The sequence below is a fragment of the Diabrotica virgifera genome, chromosome 7 (genome assembly GCF_917563875.1).
Source record: "Diabrotica virgifera virgifera chromosome 7, PGI_DIABVI_V3a".
In the NCBI taxonomy this organism is placed as follows: Eukaryota; Metazoa; Arthropoda; class Insecta; order Coleoptera; family Chrysomelidae; genus Diabrotica; species Diabrotica virgifera.
In genome coordinates this window covers 110,846,930-110,858,692 of record NC_065449.1, presented here as the reverse complement: position 1 = coordinate 110,858,692, position 11,763 = coordinate 110,846,930, and the positions used below count along the sequence as shown (strand labels likewise).

General features: G+C 31.3%; 1 long non-coding RNA gene across 1 annotated transcript; it reads right to left on the bottom strand.

Moving 5' to 3' along the window:
- Positions 1-313: 313 nt before the first annotated feature.
- LOC114324567 (uncharacterized) lies at positions 314-2,514 on the bottom strand. The gene is made up of 2 exons (XR_003651555.2): positions 1,652-2,514; positions 314-772 (listed from the first exon to the last, which is right to left on the bottom strand). It is a non-coding gene; the product is annotated as an uncharacterized LOC114324567 (long non-coding RNA).
- Positions 2,515-11,763: the final 9,249 nt, after the last annotated feature.

Here is an 11,763-nt window from a genome sequence, read left to right as displayed (position 1 = left end):
TTTAGTGCTAAGATTGTTTTGTTAGAAAGCTGTTACTTAATTTTTTTTAGATACATTTGATTTCCCGATCAAGGGTCATTCATCTTTATCAACTGCAACCCTAATTGAAAAGAGATTGTTGAGTTACTTTATATATTTTTTAGATACCTGCAATTTCCATCTACAAACTTTAATGGATTTCCAAATTATTAGAGTACCAACCAAAGTATGTAGGTACTATAAAAATTATGGGTTACTTTTTAATATTTTAGATTTATTTTGATATTTTTGTAATTAATTTTTGATTTTGTAATTCATTGTAAGATATACATGATTTGTGTTTATTGTATTTTATTTATTAATATTTTTATTTGAACACATATAAAATTGTACCACTATATATTATAAAAGTATGAAATAAATTGATTTGTATTTGACAATAAGTTTTTAATTCACTACACTAAGTTTGCAGCAATAACATTTCTTCGTATTCTCTATACACGTAACATACAACCATTATTTCGATTTTCCTCATCTGGAATCATTTTCGTTGGAACTTTATTATGTTCTTCACTTCTTCATTGTTTTAAAGAGGAAGATGTTCTTTCATAATCATATGAAATGTTTGAAATAAAAAAATATATTATAATGTTTGAAGTTTGTATTTCACTACACTAAGTATGCAGCAATAACATTTCTTCGTATTCTCTGTCCTTCTAACATACAACCATTATTTCGATTTATCTCATCTTGAAACATCATTGGAACTTCACGATGTTCTTCACTTTACTATCTAAAAGAGGAAGACATTCAATCATAGTATCCAATGTAACACAGAAAATAAATATAATGTTTGCATTTTAGCAATTTTTGCACGATGTACCATGTAAAGTTGATACACAATTAAAAGTGACTGATAAAAAAGCATAAAATAAGTTTTGTTTCAACTTTATAACAGTAAGAAGTACATGATCAAGTGCGTTCATAACAAGTCTATCCCTTTCGAATCCCTATGCAGTAGCTATCTCGACACTTTTAACAATCACATTTAGAAGTTCAAAGGATTGTATTTCTACTGTACTTGATTCAGCATTGTTTTTAATTAGATCCATACATTTAATTGTTTAGGTAAAAAATTTGTTTCATTCAAAGATGACACATTCACAAAATAATATTTATATATATGACTTTGAGTTTCACTTAAAACAGAATTTTTCTTGAGGATAATCTGGTTTTTACTAAAAATGTCAAAAGAATCGTTTTACAAGTTGACACATTTGATTCCAAAAAGTCTTGGATAGTTTAGTGGCTTTCAATTAAACAGGAATTCCATTTCCAATAACCTGGCTTTCTTTACATTCTCTAGTTTTTTGAGTTGTTGTATATTTTCATGTCTTTTGAGAGACCTTTTTAAAATAATTTTTTTAACTGTATTGGTACTTTTTTTATGACTTTAGCAAAGGAATTGCATTTGGCCTTAATCATGCATCTTTTGTTGGCAAATCTAATTAATAAAGAGGTAACATTTAATCATAAGCTTTGAAAACAGATCAAAAGTAACCTTAAAAGTACATGGCAGTTTATAAATGTCTATTGTATAATAATAATTAGCTTTCTTAAAATGAAGTGAACTCTTGTGATAGGATAAACATGTTTTAATTGTAATACTTACAGTTTTCCAGTCGTTTAATTGATCATTTTCATTTTATTCCCAAAATAAACAGTTACAACCACATAACCCCATTTGTAATAGGTAAACAAATTCGTTATTTATATGTTATTTATGCGACTTTTGCTGTTGAATCCAATTTTAGCACATTTAAAATATATTAAATATTGTTAGCAAATCGATTTTGTTCACTAATATCTTTAGAAAACGGCATTATAAGCAGAAAAAAAACAAACTTTTCTATATGTAAACATTGTAAATGTCAGCACAATAGGTCCCGACGGCGGCCATGACACTTTGGCAGTTAGGAGGGGGTACGATTACGGTTTATCCCAATAATAGATCCTGAAACAGTTTATTCCAATAGACAAGTGTGCCATCAACATTTCGGGCCTATATATTTTTGGAAGTTTGTAAAAGATTATAAGGTAATATTTATCTAACCAATCATCCTACAAGATTCTTTCAAAAATTTTCATTCAACTTAATATTACACATCAGTGCTTTCATTTCAATATTTGAAGTTTTCAGTAAAATATTGAATACAACATTGAATTTTCTCTCTGTTGTTTTAATTTCCTGCGAAATTTCATAAAAATCCCGCAAAATTTATAATTTGAAATTCCCACGTAACTAAAATTTGTCAATTTAGTTCCCATTCCAATCAAGAGATGGCGTTAATTCGATCCGAAAGATTAACATGGTCGTGAAACGTCTATGAGTATGTATTGTTTGTGTATAATACTATCTCCTGAATTTATATTGATGACGCGCTTCTGTATGCTCTAAAGGGATGTGTGAAAATCGGAATCTAAAGCCGGTTTCCAAAATATTTTTTAAAGAGATGTTCTGTAACAATTATGATATATCTTTGTTTACTCCTAAAAAGGATTAAAGTCAAATATGTGTTAAATATAAAGGCACGTATCCACTACGTTCGCAAACCTCTTGCGCCCCGCGCTCCTTGCAACTGCTCTAATTGCAGAAAATAAAAAACAGAAATATGAAAAAGATCAACCTACCAAGTATTCTAACTAAACTGAAGAGTAACTGAAAATAAATAAAATGTCACTGTTTATAAAAGAACACAGAGAGCCAGTGCAGTGCTAATAAGAAATGTAGCTTTACTATTCGCTCCGTACATGACGGACACCTAGCGTTGTCTCCTGACATTTTGGACAGTGGCGTACTGAGCATGGTTCTGCGGGTTCCGCGGTACCAGGGACCGGGCCCCGCAGGGGCCCGCTCTAACGTGCTTTTTGCTTCTTTCGTTTCTAATTTGTTTCTACACAAGTACACACTACGAAATGTAACTGTTTAATACATTTTAATTTTTGTGTAGGTATTTATAAATAAAAACAAAAAAAACTATTCATTAAAACATTTGAAAACCTTTATTAAGAAATACAGAGAGGTTCCTTCAAGGTTACACAGAGAGGTTATTGCAAGGTTCCTTCGTTTTACCTGCTAAACAAAGCCCTTATCTCAACACTTGTTTAGAATAACCGCCGGTGCCTGCCTAAACACGTGCTAACACAAACACTTTTGTATTTTTTATATTAGCACGATCCATGAGTAAAAGTTGTAAACTGCAAAGTTACAGTAATTCGGGAACAGATATTCAATGCAAGATTTATACACCTTTATACACTTTTATAACACTTTTGTATTTTTTATATTAGCACGATCCATGAGTAAAAGTTGTAAACTGCAAAGTTACAGTAATTCGGGAACACATATTCAATGCAAGTTTTATACGGTCATAAAAATAATACCAAGACGTTCGATGCTCCTTTTGTTCGCATTTATAGCACCCTCATAACACTGCAGAAATATAGACAATTATAGTGGTAAGGATAATAATGAGAATAAAATATAGACACTAATTTATTTTTAAGAAAATCTCGTCGTTTGATTGATATAAACTTCACCGATTCAAGGTTTTTTTTAGATATTTTTTTATTTAAGGGTTTTATCTCCCTAGATATTTGTCTGTAACTATTTAACTTATGGGCCATTCCACGAATATACGACTGTTTTGGATTATCGCGACAACGAATATTTTAGTGTGCATCATAAAAAGTACGATAGTAAATGGCTCTAATATTTATTCCAATAAACAACAATTTAATTTGCAATTTACTTTCTTTCTTCATATTTCGCACAGTAAAATATTCGATGTCAAGGTAATCCAAAACAGTTGTATATTCGTGGAATAGGGTATATTAATAAATGTATCACATATGGAATTTGAGAATCTATTTTGTTGATATAAATTTCATTCCAATGTTCATTTTTTAAAGTTGAAGTAGTTTTCCGATATCGGTTTTTAATTTATTATGACTGCTAATATTATGTCAAAGAAAGAAAGTGATATTGTGCCGATGTGTGCTTTTGCCCAGGAAAACAAAAAGTCCAAAATATTTACAATAGCAAAACCTATATTTTTTTACTACTTGAGATTTTTGGTACCACCAGTAATTTTTAAGTTATTTAAAAAAAATTTTTCATAATTAAAAAAACAATTTTTACTTAACCAATTTTTTTCAAAAATGAGAACCGATAATACTTACAGAGGTCATTTAAACACTACATAGGTAAGTCAAGTAACTTGTGAAGCGGTAATGATTAGTTTCATATGAAATGCTAATTAGGTGGTGATTTTTACGATTTTTTTTACCAAGAAAAGGGACCAACTTTGTTTTGAGCGTACCTTGTTTACTTTTGATGCTAGAAGCTTAAAAAAAACAGAAATTCAGCTTTTTTAAACACTTTAAAAAAGGTGTGATGAGTTAAAAAAAATAAGAACCTACTTTTCATTACCTACGACTCTGCTCCTACTGGGTCTACAGAGGACTTTTTGAGTTATTTCCGAAAAACTGTCTAGAAACGTAGTTTTTTTGTTGAAAAATGAAAATATTCACTCGCAAGCAACTCAAAAAGTATTGACTTAGTGAAAACATTCTATGGAACTAAAGTTGCTTAGAATTAGTTAGTTTATCCAATTCCGGACTTATCTTGAAGGTGTGACAAAATCACACATTGGCACAATATCACTTTTTTTCTTTGACATGTTAGCTATGTTTATGCTAAATTTCATATCAATCCAAAGGGTCCTTTAAAATTTGGAGCAAAAACCGTGAGTAAAATGAACTATAAATTAGCTTGAGTTTTTATAAAAAAATGTATGATACATTTTATGATATATGATAATTTATATTCAATATTTATTAAAAACTTTTGATGGGTATACAATGTGTGGTTTTATTGGACAGGCGGGCCCGCATCCCAACTGGAACCAGGGCCCGCTGATCTATCAGTACGCCACTGATTTTGGCCGACAACAATTTGAAATTAAGCATATACTAAATACATAGTAAGTTGCAAATTATTATTAATAAGTTTTTAAACGATATTTTTCCAATTGATGTACACAAAGGATGTAGTATTAAGAACTGGATTTCTAAAAATTCATCACAATAATTTAATCTTTTTAACCCCAAACGGAACAAAAAGGGAATAATCTATCCTCGTTCTTAAACTAGGAGGAGTAATTCAAGTTTGCCGCGCTATAATGCTTGTTTGTAAATGGTCCAAACACAAGCAAGTTTACTTCACTAAATTTTTGACAATATTGACTTTTAAATTTCTTTCGTTAATTAATTATATCGGCGATTTTTTGTATATTCAGAGTTATTTCTTCAATTTTTAGATTTTTAATCTTCATTTATATAAAAAAAACTGATGCTTTTAGAACTCTTTAGCAAATTGTTAATAATCTTATAAGTGGTCTAATACTGATTACTGAATTAGCGTCGACATGGTCAACCACAAAAGAAGATGAATCTGGTGATCTTTGTAGTGACATTATTTGGTGTGAATCTGTCTTTTGAGTTAATTGCTCCTAGTTTAAATATATGTTCTCTAATTTACTTGTCATTGTTGGAGATCGATAAAATGTATGCTTATTTTTTGGCTGTTATTAGCATAATTAAACACCTAAGCAACATTTATTTACCATTGTTGATAAAAGTTATACAAACAATGACACTGATATTAGAAAGAATCGCCATAATTTTCATATTTCGCCGCTACGGACGCTGGCATCGTTTCGTGTATCCCCCACCATCGTCACGCACGGAGTGAATTATACTATCGTTTGTTGGTCCTATTAAATTCTTATTCTTTTGTTTATATCTAAAAATTCGTGGTGTTATTTGCTCCTATCACTATTAGTTTTTCTCCTCTCTTTCATTAATGCTTCTATTTAGGAACTACTTCGTTATTTGGTTTCCTTTGCAGTTTGTTTTCTAGATTTCGCCTATAGCTTCTATTATAATGTCATTCAGGCTCTTTACATTTAGTCATTGCTTTCCAGAATATTCTTCGAATATTCTTCAAATGTACACTAAGCACCAAAATTAACACACCACCTTAAAAATGGGACATTTTTGATGTCTTGTATTTCCTAAACCTGCTGTCCGATATTTTAGTAATTTTTTTAATATTTTATAGTTTTATTCTTCAAGAATATCGATGTAATAATATTGTTGCTAAATATATAAGTGTCATTGTATACCGGGTGTAACAATGATAGTGTGTTTTTTTTCATCAAAGTTTGGAACACCCCATGGAATATTCTGGCGTATATAAAATATTTAACCCGGCACCTGCCACGTGGCTTTGCAAGACGTCAACTGCCACGTGGGGTGCTCACAGCACCCCTTAAAAGTTTTCTGGGATCTACTTGTTTATAAACAAAATAATGTGTGTTGAGTTACGCAAGAATATAAAAAACATGTTTTATTAACTTATTAGCTACTAATATATTATAAAAGTTAAAAAATAAAATTAAAAAGGTATTATGAGCAAATTAGCAAGTACCAACCCATAGTAAATGAAGTGAAGTAAAATATCTAAAAAATTAAGATTTATTGAGTATAGAGACAATACTAATGATTAAAATCAGTTATTACAATAAAAAATGTAAATCTGACCTGTTTATCAAAAACACAAAAAAAAAATTTAAAATTTAAACTGCCAGATGATGACACCCCGATTCGACTTTAGAGCTACAAGTTCAGAATGACACTAAATAACCACTTCAAACGCAAACAGATCTATGCTATATAATATTATAGAAAGCTACTGTGACGCACAGCACGGTTAACAAACTTGAAATACCAAATATTCGATGAAAATGTGTTATGGGGTGCTGGTAGCACCCCACGTGGCAGGTGCCGGGTTAAATTAAAACTCAACTGTAGTCTTATGCTTTCTTAACATTATGCTTTTTAATTCATTAGCTTATGTTGGATAATAAAAAAGTTAGGTACTTTAACAACTAGCCATGTTCATCATCAATACAGGGTGTTTCTAAATAAGTGCGACAAACTTTAAGGGGTAATTCTGCATAAAAATAATGACCATTTGCTTTATAAACATATGTCCGCAAATGCTTCGTTTCCGAGATACGGGATGTTGAATTTTTTCTTACAAACCGACGATTTATTTATTGCTCTAAAACTGGATGAGATATGCAAATGAAATTTGGTAGGTTTTAAGAAGTAGTTTATATATTACCCGGTCATATTACCCGTATGCACGCCAATGGTGATTGCACAATTTTATATTCACCATTGGCGTGCATACGGGTCATATTACCCGGTCATATTACCCGTATGCACGCCAATCGTGAATATAAACTTCTTAGTTGTATGCCAAAAAATGCGCAATAACTACCTCTTAAAACCTACCACATTTCATTTGCATACCGCAACCGGTTTTAGAGCAATAAATAAATCGTCAGTTTGTAAGAAAAAATTTAACATCCCGTATCTACGAAACGAAGCATTTGCAGACATATGTTTATAAAGCAAACGGTCATTATTTTTTCATGCAGAATTACTCCTTAAAGTTTGTCGCACTTATTTTGAAACACCCTGTATTGATGAAGAACGTTGCTAGTTGTCAAAGTACCTAACTTTTTTATTATTACGCTTAAGCTAATGTATCAAAAAGCATGATGTTAAGAAAGCATAATGAACAGTTGAGTTTTAATTTCAATATTTTATATACGCCAGTATATTCCACAGAGTGTTCCAAACTTTGAGGAAAAAACACATTATCATTGTTACACCCGGTATACAATGACACTTATATGTTTAGCAACAATATTATTACATCGATATTCTTAAAAAATAAAGCTATAACATATTAAAAAAATCACTAAAATCGGACAACAGGTTTAGGAAATACAAGACATCAAAAAGTCCCATTTTTAAGGTGGGGCGTTAATTTTTGTACTTAGTGAATTTGTATTATCAGAGTCTGTCCAGGTAGGTCTGGACTTCTTTTTAATCATTTAGTATCTCTCATTCTCAAGTTCTATTTCTATGAAGGCTTTGACCATTCCGTGGTCGCTACCAGGTGAAAATTGGTTTAGGACTATAACCTTTTTAAAGATTTGCTCCTTGTCAATGATCATAGAAGTGATTTCGTATTTTGAGCAGGAAACCAAGTTTACGTGGAATTAGTCATAGTTGATTGTAATGACAATTACATTTTTACCTAAAAAAATATGACGTTTTGATGTTGAGACAATCTCCTCAATGAGTGGTTCTACACTTTTATCATTTTCATTTTATTTTAGGGGGTGTTTGGTCTGATCTTAAAACGCGATTGCCAAGACATATTGACCGGTTTTTAATAAGAATACATTTCCCTAATTCCAGTTATTACAGTTATTCCGCTGATACCCGGTCCTCACCAGAGCCTCGTTTGTGATAACAGAGTTGATCAAAATGAAGGTTGAAATTTGAGTAGGAGAAGCTATTTGGCACGCATCGCTACCCCATTAGAACCCCTATCAGATGGTACTGCTATGTATTAAATAAAGTAGTCACATTTTATAATAATAAGTTTGGTTTTGTGTGTCGTATTTAGAGTAAATTATATTATTTATAAAAGTGTGTACCACTAAAACTAACCTTGGCATCAATAAGAATGATTAGTATTGTGTAGTGTATATATCGGATATCAGTTATTTGAACATTCCTTCTGACCTTATGGATGATATAGACATTACCCTAGTACTTTCGTAATTTAAAAAAGAAAAGAAGTATATACCTATAGCCTATAGCTACATAAATATCAGTCAAAACATTTACTAGTATTTAATTAACCTATACAGATCGAGATAGAAAAAATGTGTTTTGCATAGTTAAATGATATGATGATAAATATACAGGGTGATTGATTAAGAATGTCCAATCTCTAAGTTGTAGATTCTAGACCTCAAAGTATTAAGATTTAACTCAAATCACTTTTATCAAGTATGATTCGTTACTGAGTTACAGGGTGTTTTATTTAAAAATTTAAAAATTATTTGTACCCAGTACTTTAAAACTATTTAACATAAATGTCGTTGTCATACTCAGCAGAAAGTGAAGGTACTGTATGTACAATACACCCTTCTAAATTATGATAAACGTTTCCGGCTACTACCAGAGGCGTACCACAGAGGACAGTAAATAGTTGACCCTTCCCAAATTCTACCCCACTGGCGGAATTGCTATTTAAGCGCAATTTTTCGATTCTCCAATACTGTTTGTAAATAATATATCTACTTTTTACCCGAAAGGATAAAGCCATTAGTTTTCGAGATATTTAAAGTTAAACATGTAACGGCACAGTTATTTTTAGTCCTGTCGCCAGGGGGGGTACAACGGCCTCCTTTATTCAGATGGACTTACCCAAATTTTTTTTATGTATTTTGGCCAGTAGAAGACGAATTTTTTGGGTAACAGTTGATCCGGATGTCGATAAGATTGTTATAAACAAAGAAGTTGAGGAATTTCATAACAGCGATTTCCCGCAAAACAAAACATTTTTTTGTATATTTTGGGCCATTCTAACCATAAAATAGTCCTACAAGTTTTTTCGTAGGATGCATAATTTTCGAGATAAACGCGGTTGAACTTTCAAAAAATCTAAAAATTGGAATTTCTAAACCCGAATAACTTTTGATTAAAAAATAAAATAGCAATTCTGCTTAGCGCATTTGAAAGTTTAAGTCAAATTCTATCAGTTTTGAATATTTGCATTACTAAAAATTTATTTTTTTATTGTTAAAAAAAGCTATAAACACATAGTGTTTCCCGTGCCTAATACATGCGTTTTATACATGCTACGTAGAAATCGCCTCGCTTGCACTTGTACCCCACTCTACCTACTCGTTCGATTTTAAATGGGAAATCATTGAAAACATCACTCAAGCACTAGCTATTTATAGCTTTGTTTAACAATAAAATAATAAATTTTTAGCAATGCAAATCATTAAAACCGATATAATTTGACTAGAACTTTCAAATGCGGTAAGCAGAATTGCTATTTTATTTTTTAATCAAAAGTTATTCGGGTTCAAAAATTACAATTTTTCGATTTTTTGAAAGTTCAACCGCGTTTATCTCGAAAACTATGCATCATACGAAAAAAATTGTAGGAACATTTTTTGGTTAGAATGGCCCAAAAAATACAAAAAAATGTTTTGTTTTGCGATAAATCGCTGTTATGTAATTCCTCAACTTCTTTGTTTATAACAATCTTATCGACATTCGGATCAACTGTTACCCAAAAAATTCGTGTTCTACGGGTGAAAATACATAAAAAAAACTTGGGTAAGTCCATCTGAATACAGGAGGCCGTTGTACCCCCCTGGCGACAGGACTATTTGATTAATGTATTGTGCCGCTTAATTTTAAACTTCAAATTTCTTGAAAACTAATAATTTTATCGTTAAGAATGAATAATAATATCAGCAGAAAAAAACAAATATATGACAACATCTAAATACCCACTACGATGTAAAATCGAAATTGATGGGAAAATAATACAGCATGAAGCAAGGTTTAGATATCTGGGAATAGATATAACCAGTTACGGAGATGTTGAAGAGGAAGTACGACAACAAAGCTTATAAGCAAGTAAAGCGGCGGGATCTCTTAATGACAGAATCTGAAAGAACAAACACCTAAGACAAGACACAATAGCAACAATCTATAAAGCAGCAATTAGCCCTATATTGACATACACGGAGGAGACAGGACCTGAAACATCTAAAACGAGACGACTACTAGAAACAACAGATATGAAAATACTTCGACGAATATCAGGGAAAAGTCTGTTGGATAGGGAGAGAAGCGAAAACATAAAAAGATCATGCAATGTAGAAGACATTAATGGATGGGTGACAAAACGGAAACAGGAGCGGAACGAACAAATTAGTAGAATGACAGAGGATAGGATAGTACTATTAGCACAAGATAAGTCACCAAATGGACGGAGTAGTATTGGCAGACCAAGAAAAAGGGTACACGACAATTAGACCGAAATCATTAGACCGAAAGCAGAAGACCGAACTCATTAAACCGAAAAGCACTTTACCGAAGCCTCACTAGACCGAACAGCATTAGACCGAAATGGTACATAAATTAAAAAAGATTGCAGTAAATTACGCTAAGATTTTGTATATCTGTCTTTTTGTTTATTGTATTTTTTTTGTAATATTTTATATATAGACTGTGTAAATTGTTACTCTGTACAGTCTGATATGAAAACATGTGCATCCGTTAAACACATTAGTGGAGGTAAAAATAAATTAAGGGTAGAGTGACGTTAAAACACCATTTTAACTTTTTATAATAACCATCCAAATAACATTTATTTGTAATTACATTAGCCTTATCTCTTTTACTGCGACAAGTAAAAAGAACTGCTTTTCGGTCTTCTGCCGTTCGGTCTAGTGAGGTTTCGGTAAAGTGCTTTTCGGTCTAATGAGTTCGATCCACTGCTTTCGGTCTAATGATTTCGGTCTCTTTACAGTAAACCAAGAAAAAGATACTGCAATAATTTAAATAATTTAGGAGTCTAATATTGAAGAAGAAACAGGCTTTACAGTCTACATATATGAAGAAAGAAGAAGTAGTAAATAACTAATAATATACTCTTCATTCTTAACGATAAAATTATTAGTTTCCGAGAAATTTGAAGTTTAAAATTAAGCATCACAATATATTAATCAAAATATCTGTGGCGTTACATGTCTTTAAAATTAA